General features: G+C 41.1%; 1 long non-coding RNA gene across 1 annotated transcript in view; it reads right to left on the bottom strand.

Annotated features, from left to right (window-relative positions):
* Positions 1 to 3,166: 3,166 nt before the first annotated feature.
* Positions 3,167 to 8,501, bottom strand: part of LOC122559365 — a 45,278-nt gene continuing 39,943 nt past the window's right edge. The window contains exon 3 of the long non-coding RNA XR_006314407.1: positions 3,167 to 3,204. This is a non-coding gene — a long non-coding RNA (uncharacterized LOC122559365). The remainder of the gene's footprint in view (positions 3,205 to 8,501) is intronic.

The raw sequence follows: 8,501 nt of genomic DNA, 5'->3' as shown, positions 1-8,501 counted from the left end.
CTCCTTAAAAGCTTTTGGTCATCTGTGTTAATATCTGAACATGTTTCACGGACATATTTTGTTTCATTGTGATGTAGTGAAGGGGTGTATCACTTTAAAGATACAAAGTTTTAACTATTACAGACACTACAAAGCAGAAGATATAGAAACACAAGGAACAGGAGTAGGCCATTCAGCCCATCAAGCCTGATCCACTATTCAATTAGATCATGGCTAAAATCATCTACCTCAACACCATTTTCCCACATAATTTCCATATGGTGCTATCTTGTAATGCTTTGAATATCTAGAGATCTGTAAATTTCTGTCTTGAACTTCCACTGTCCTCTGGAGCAGCGGATTTCATCACTTTCTGAAGGAAAACGTTTGTATTTATCTAACTCCTAATTTCCTATCTCTTCTTTTGAGTTTATGTCCCTGGGTTTTAGACTCACCACACCAGGGAAAACATATTATAATATATTCACTTTGTCAGGCCCTGACAGAATTTTGTAACTTTCAGTGAGATCACCCTTCATTCTTCAAAACCCTGAAGAATCCATATGAAATATAAGCTGACAAAGTCCATTTGGACTCTCAAGCCTGCCCTGCCATTCAGTAAAATCATTGCTGATCTTTTTCTGTTTCAAATTCCACATTCTCATCTACTCCTTAGGAACCTTTGATTCCCTTGCCATACAAGGATAATGGTAAGATTCCTGGGAGTGTGGATGAGCAGAGAGATCTCAGTGTCCATGTGCATAGAACCCTTAAAGTTGCCACCCAGGTTGATAGGGTTGTTAAGAAGACGTACAGTGTGTTAGTTTTATTGATGGAGGGATTGCGTTTCGGAGCCATGAGGTCACGTTGCAGCTGTACACAACTCTGGTCGCCGCATTATAGGAAGGGTGTGAAAGCTTTGGAAAGGTTTCAGAGGCGATTTACTAGGATGTTGCCAGTTATAGAGGGAAGGTCTTATGAGGAAAGGCTGAGGGACATGAGGCTGTTTTCATTAGAGAGAAGAAATTTAACAGGTGACTTGATAGATTTTGATTCATTCATGAAATGCTGGTGTCATTGGCTAGACCAACATTTAATGACCATCCCTAATTGCCCAGAAGGCAGTTAAGTGTCAACAACATCGTTGTGAGCCAGCCAGGTAAAGGTGGCAGCTTCCTTTCATAAAGGACATTAGTGAACCAGGTGGGCTTTTCCAACAATTGACAAAGGGTTCATGGTCATCATTAGACTCTTAATTCCGGATCTTTATTGAATTCAAATTCCACCATCTGTCATTTGATTTGATTTGATTTATTATTGTCACACGTACTGAGATACAATGAAAATTATTGTTTTGCATGCTATTCAGACCAATCATACCTTACATAAGTACATCAGGGTAATAGAACAGAATGCAGAATATAGTCATACAGAAGGTGCAGAGAAGGATCAATTCTAATATATGAGAGGTCCATTGATAATAGTGGGGAAGAAGCTGTTTTTAAATCTGTTGGTATGTGTTTTCAAACTCACGTTTCATTTGCCAGATGGAAGAGGCTGGAAGAGAATATAATTGGGATGGGAGGGGTCCTAGATTAAGTTGGTAGCTTTCTCAAGGTAGTGGGAAATGTAGAGGGAGTCAGTGGAAGGAAAGCTGATTTTTATGATGGACTGGGCTGTGTTCACAACTCTCTGCAATTCTCGCGGTGTTCGGCAGAGCAGTTGCCAGATCAAGCTGTGATGCATCTAAATAGGATGCTTTCTGTGGGTCATTGTGGATATGCTGAATTTCCTTAACCTTCTGAGGAAGTAGAGGCATTGATGTGTTTTCTTGACTGTAATATCGACATGGATGGATCGTTGGTGATATCTACTTCTAGGAACTTGAAGCTCTCGACTACCTTAACCTCAGCATCATTGTTACAGACAGAGACATGTCCTCCATTCTGCTTCCTGAAGTTCAATGACTTGTGGGATTTGAACCCAGGTGCCCAAGGTTAATAGTTGTATGTTATTTTCTTTAATGTTTTTGTTAACAATTTTAGTTAACCACCGATGGTTGGTCCAACATTTAGATTTTGTTTTGTATTAGGAGTTCACTTATTCTGAAATATCCCCTTAGATGTCTATTTCTGTTTATTTATCCCATATCCTCATATGTCAGTTTATATCAGCTATCCAAGCTTTCATGTCCACTTAATTGCCCTTATTCAGGTTTAAAATGCTAACTTAGCACCCATGATTTGGAGATGCTGGTGTTGGACTGGGTGTACAAAGTTAAAAATCACACAACACCAGGTTATAGTCTAGCAGGTTTAATTGGAAGCACTATCTTTCGGAGCGCCGCTCCTTCATCTAGTGGTTGTGGAGTACACAATTGTAAGACACAGAATTTATAACAAAAGTTTACTGTGTGATGTAACTGAAATTATACATTGAAAAATAGCTTGATTTTTTGTTGTGTCTTTCATCTGTTCGAATACCATGATAGTTTCACTTCTTTCATGTGTAAATCACAAAACGTTTTTTAAAAGTTACATTTTCAGGTTAACTGTAACACTTGGTGTTAGCCAGACAATATGTCGAAGGTGTTAGCCTCTGTGTTCTCTGTCTATGCCATAATGTTTAGACTGATTCTAATCTAAAAAGTGAGATAACATAGTCTTACATGAATTCATGCAGTTTTTGAGCAAGCATAATGTAACTTTGCAAATTCACCTCACAAACATATATGTATGTCTGTGGATGTGGGTCCTTGTGTGTGTCTGTCTCTGTCTGGGGTGGGAGTTTGTGAGTGTGAGAGAGAGTGTACGTGTGTGTGTATGTGAGTGTAGAGTGTCTTAAGTCTGTGAGTGGGTGTATGTGTGTGGGAGTGTGTGTCTGTAGGAGTGTGTGTGTGTGTGTGAGAGTGCTTGTGTGTGTGTATAGTGCAATGGTGGTCACCTGTAATGTGACATGAACCCAAGGTCCCGGTTGAGGCCCTCCCTATGGGTACCGAACTTAGCTATCAGCCTCTGCTCGGCCACTTTCCTCTGCTGCCTGTCCCGAAGTCCACCTTGGAGGATGGTCACCTAAAGGTCCATGGTCGAATGTCCTGGACCACTGTAGTGTTCCCCAACTGGGAGGGAACCCTCCTGTCTGTTGATTGTTGTGCGGTGCCCATTCATCCGTTGCCGTAGCCTTTGCTCGGTTTCCCCAATGTACCATGCCTCAGGGCATCCTTGTCTGCAACATATAAGATAGACAATGTTGGCTGTGTCACATGAGTACCTGCCACGTACATGGTGGGAGGTGTCCCCATGTGTAACGGTAGTATCCATGTCCACACTCTGACACGTCTTGCAGCGCCTACCATGACAGGGTTGTATGGAGTTGTCCTGAAAGCCAGGCAGCTTGCTACGAACAATGATCTGTTTGAGGTTAGCACCAGTCTTCTCACTTTCAAACTGAATATAAAACTCAATCATATGGTGGTCACTACCAACTAGAGATGCCTTTACTCTCAGGTCATTCATTCATGCTGTAGTCACATTACACAATACCAAGTCTAATAAAATCTGCTCTCGAGCTGGTTGCAAAACATGCTACTCTAAGAGCTATCTCAAAAGCATTCTAAGAACTCCTCAACAAGGCACCTACATTTTTGCAGTTTATATTTAAATTAAAGTCACCTGTGATTATTGCCATTCCTTTAACATGAGCTTGTAAAGAACCAAAGCTGGAACCCTGAATGTCAGAACCCCAAATACTTTTACCTTGTAATTCCAAAGATGAGGTAAAAACAATGACTGCAGATGCTGGAAACCAGATTCTAGATTAGAGTGGTGCTGGAAAAGCACAGCAGGTCAGGCAGCATCCGAGGAGCAGTAAAATCGACGTTTCGGGCAAAAAGCCCATTCCTGATGAAGGGCTTTTGCCTGAAACGTCGATTGTCCTGCTCCTTGAATGCTGCCTGACCTGCTGTGCTTTTCCAGCACCACTCTAATCTAGAATTCCAAAGATGAGTCTTTTAAAAGAGGTTTGAAATGGCTAAATATTGCAGTGAATATAAATTAAGCGCTTGGTTAGAGGAAGAGAATGATGGAATGTAATAACTCACTTCAAAGAACTGTCCAACAGACTGGATAATGATCTTTTGTGACCACAAAGATAATGAGAAGCTGATGACACCAAACGCCTCCACCCCTACCCCCGCCAAATCAGTCCACTCAACAGAAAGCCATAAACGTTTGATTATACCCCAAATTGCAGGCACATTTTGCGTTTTCTTCTTGGAAGAATACAGGGATTTCAACTTTACTTGAATGTATTAGCGGGGTGGAATACTGCCACGTATACCATCCAAGATTTGAGTATTACAGTGCTGTGAGGATGGATAATATTTTCCAGAATGCATTTCATACAATGCCACAGAAGAGGAACCTGGGGTGCAGGTACATAATGCTTTGAGCTTTGAGTCACATTTCCACAGTGTGATTGAAAAGGACTCACCTTCATCGCTCAGTCCTTTAAGTATAGGAATTGGGAAGTCATGTTGAGGTTGTACAGGACATTGGTGAGGCCTCTTCCGGAGTAGTGTCCAGTTCTGTTCACCCAGTTATGGGAAGGATACTATTAAGCTGGAGAGAGTTCAGAAGAGATTTCCCAGGATGTTGCTGGGTATGGAAGATTTGAGTTATAAAGAAAGGTTGGTTAGGCTGGGACTTTTTTTCATTGGAGAGTAGGAGGTTGTGAGGCGACCTTGTAAAGGCTTTAAAATAATGACAGGTATAGATAGAGTTAATGGTAGTTGTCTTTTCCTAGGATGGGGGATTTTAAGACAAGGGGGCACACTTTTAAAGTGAGAGGAGAATATGGAATGAACTTCCAGAGGAAGTAATGGATGTTGGTACAATTACAATTTTTAAAAGTACATGAATGGGAAAGACTGGGTGGATATGGGCCAGGACCAGGCAGCTGGGACTAGTTTAGTTTAGGATTATGTTCGACATGAACTGTTTGGATCGAAGGGTCTGTTTCCATTCTGTATGACTCGAAGACTCCGTGACAGACTTGGGAAGAAAGTTGCAGGTCATGGTATAAAAAGGACAGTGGCAACATGGACACAAAATTGGCTTACTGATAGGAAACAGTGGGTATTTATCAGACTGGAGGAAAAGTTGTAGTGGTTTAGTATTGGGCCCTTGCTTTTCCTGACATATATTAATGATCTAGATCTTGGAATGTGGAGGAAAATCTCAAAGTTTGCAGATTACACAGAACTTGAAAAAATTGTAAACTGTGAGGAGTACAATGTAGAACTCCAAAAAGACATTGAGATGTTGGAGTGGGCAGATAGTGCAAATGAGGCTCAAGTTTGAGGTGGTGCACTTTGGTAGAAAGGACATAGGGAGTTCAATTCTCAAGGGATGTGGGAACAGAGAGACCTGGGTGTATCTCTGATGGTGGCAGTCAATAAATAAGACAGAATACAACAGCAAGGCAGTGATGCTGAACTTGAACACAATCCTTGTTAGACCTCAGCTGGAGTATAGTGTCCAGGTATGGGTGCCACATTATAGGAAAGGTGTGAATGCTTTGCACAGAGTGCAGAAGCAGTTTACAAAAATTGTTCCAGGAATGAGGATAGACTGAAGCCGTTGGAACTATTCTCCTTGGAGAGAAGAAGTTAATAAGTGATTTGATTGAGGTTTGCAAAATCTTGAGTGAACTGGAACAAAAGTGATGTGAGAAAAAGAAATCTACTCAGTAAGTAGTTAGGGTGATGAACACGTTGCCTGGAAATATGGTGGAGGCAGTTTCAACTGAGACATTCAGGAGGGGCATTGGGAGATTATATTGGATAGAAATATGTGGAAGGGTATGGGAAAAAGGCGGGAAATTAGCACTTGCTAATAATGTTAGTGTGAGCTGTGCAGGCATAGGCTGAATGGCCTCTTTCTGTGTAATAACAGTACAGTGATTCTTTAAAGACCACAGTCAAAGGAATGTTAATTCTCTCACTCTGAATGCTGGAAATTAGTGGTAAGGAAAGATAACAGAGGACTCAGTCTAACCCTGAGAACTGGAATTCCATCATGGTTGAAAGGCCTCAGAACTACAGAGTTCTTAAGGGATCTGCAAAATTTAAGGACTATAAAGCTGACTGTTCACTGAACAACATCAAAACTACTGATCACCTCCACTGCAACAGCCGTAATGTTCAACTGTCTGCTCTCTGTGAACAATTCAGAGATTGATCCGTATTTTTGTTTCAGACATTTACTATTTGGGACTCGTATATTTTTTCTAATCTGTGTGTACATGAGTTTCATGACTAATTCTTCTTTCATTTTGTCATTAATAAACTCACTTGTTGTTAATTCAAGTAAGCCGGGGTAAATTAATACTTTTTTTGAAAAAAAAAAGTTCATTTGGAGCTGGGAGGAAAGGCATCCTTTAAATGATAAATTTTGTTGCAAACAAATTCAAATTAAACTCACTCCTTTGCTTAGCGGTATGTGGGACTGGGAGTGATCCTGAGAGTACTGCTTTTGAATTCCTGATTTTTCATCTCCTACCTAGGACTCAAAAGTCTGTGTTCAATACCTCATTGCACTGGTATCAATGTGGAGCGTGACATCTGGCGGTTCACCTTCACCCAGAAACATGTCCTGCAGCCATGCAAAGTTGTTCTTCATGTTTGCCTAGGACACATGGTTCCTCCGTGATGTCCAACACGCCACGGGCTGTGCCTTCACTTGGGTGAGCTGCCTTTGCAATTGCTTAACTAGACAGACTATTTATTAGAAATAAGATAAGAAATAACTCCACAGAGACCAGTAGCCCGTCACCCTTTATTTACATGTGGAGAGTCTTGACACTGATCCAGCTCCCTCAAAGCCATCTCTTAGAGTGAACAGAACCTCTGACACTCCTGCTTATATCTGCCAGCCAGGGCTCCCTGAGTGGACCAGGTTAACAGCCTCAATCAGGAAACTCATATTCTATGAAGTCCACCTAGCTGACCTCATTATAATCCTTCCAAATGGCGCAAACGTTTTACAAAATGTAAAGATAAACAAAGCTGCTGACTGGAAGAAAAATAGACAGTTGGAACATAAACCACTAAGAAAAATCCAGCTTTCTCTCGAATCTCTGAATTTCAATTTCAAGGCTGGATGTAATTATACTTAATGCTAAACCGAATGTAGACGCTTGGAGTAACGTAGATTAGCGTGCATACTTTCCAGTTCACAATGAAATCCAAATAAATGAATACATCTGTGAATAATTAGCAAATAATGATAACTAGAGAAATGGCAGTTCTAGATTAGAGTGGTGCTGTAAAAGCCTATTGATGCATAGAATCCCTGTTGTGTGGAAGCAGACCATTCGGTCCATCAAATCTACACCGACTCTCCAAAGATCATCCCAACCGGATCCCCCTATCCATGTAAGCATGCATTTCCATAATATCATAAGACATAGGAGCAGAAGTTAGGCCATTCAGCCCATCGAGTCTGCTCTGTCATTCAACCATGGCTGATATGTTTCTCAACTCCATTCTCTCACTTTCTCCCCATAACCCTTGATCCCCTCAATACTCAAGAACCTAGCTATCTCAGTCTTAAGTTAACTCAATGATCTGGCCTCCTCAGTCTTCTGTGGCAGTGAATTCCATAGATTCACCATTCTGACTGAAGAAGTTTCTCCTTATCTCTGTTTTAAAAGGTCTTCCCTTTACTCCTAGGCTGTGCCCTTGGGCCCTTGTCTCTGCTATCAATGGAAACATATTACCAACATCTGCTCTGTCTAGACTATTCAGTATCCTGTACGTTTCAATTAGTTCCCCATTCATCCTTCTAAACTCCATCGAGTATATACCTCAGATGTTCCTCATCTGTTAAATGTTTCATTCCTGGGACCATTCTCGTGAACCTTTTCTAAACATGCTCCTGGGCCAGTACATCCTTCCTGAGATATGGGACCCAAAACTGTGCACAATACCCCAAATGTGGTTTCATTAGAGCATTGTAGAGCCTCAGAATTACATCTCTGTTTTCATATTCAAGTCCTCTCAAAATAAATGCCATCATTGCATTTGCCTTCCTAACTACCTGCTTAACCTGCAAGTTTACCTTGAAACAATCCTGGACTAGAACCCCCAAGTCTCTTTGCACTTCAGATTTCTGAATATTCTCCCCATTTAGAAAATAGTCCGTGCCTTTATTCTTCCTACCAAATGTATGACCTCACACTTCCCCACATTGTACTCCATCTGCCACTTCTTTGTCCACTCTCCTAACCTGTCCCAATTGTTCTGCAGCCTCCCTAATGTTACCTATCCCTCTGCCTACATGCCACCCTTATTAATGCTCATTTCCTCAACATTTCCACAGTTTTTTTATTGTAAGATATGAGACCCAGACACAGCAATTCTACAGGCTTTTGTGCAGACTCTGCTGGAATAAATATTTTGTTAAACTTCTTCATTGGATCGGCAGATGGATTTTCAATTGATATTTTCTTCTTTTGTGCAA

This window comes from Chiloscyllium plagiosum, chromosome 19 (genome assembly GCF_004010195.1).
Source record: "Chiloscyllium plagiosum isolate BGI_BamShark_2017 chromosome 19, ASM401019v2, whole genome shotgun sequence".
NCBI classification, from domain to species: domain Eukaryota; kingdom Metazoa; phylum Chordata; class Chondrichthyes; order Orectolobiformes; family Hemiscylliidae; genus Chiloscyllium; species Chiloscyllium plagiosum.
The sequence above is the reverse complement of the archived record's forward strand: the minus strand, read 5'-3'. Positions and strand labels throughout refer to the sequence as shown.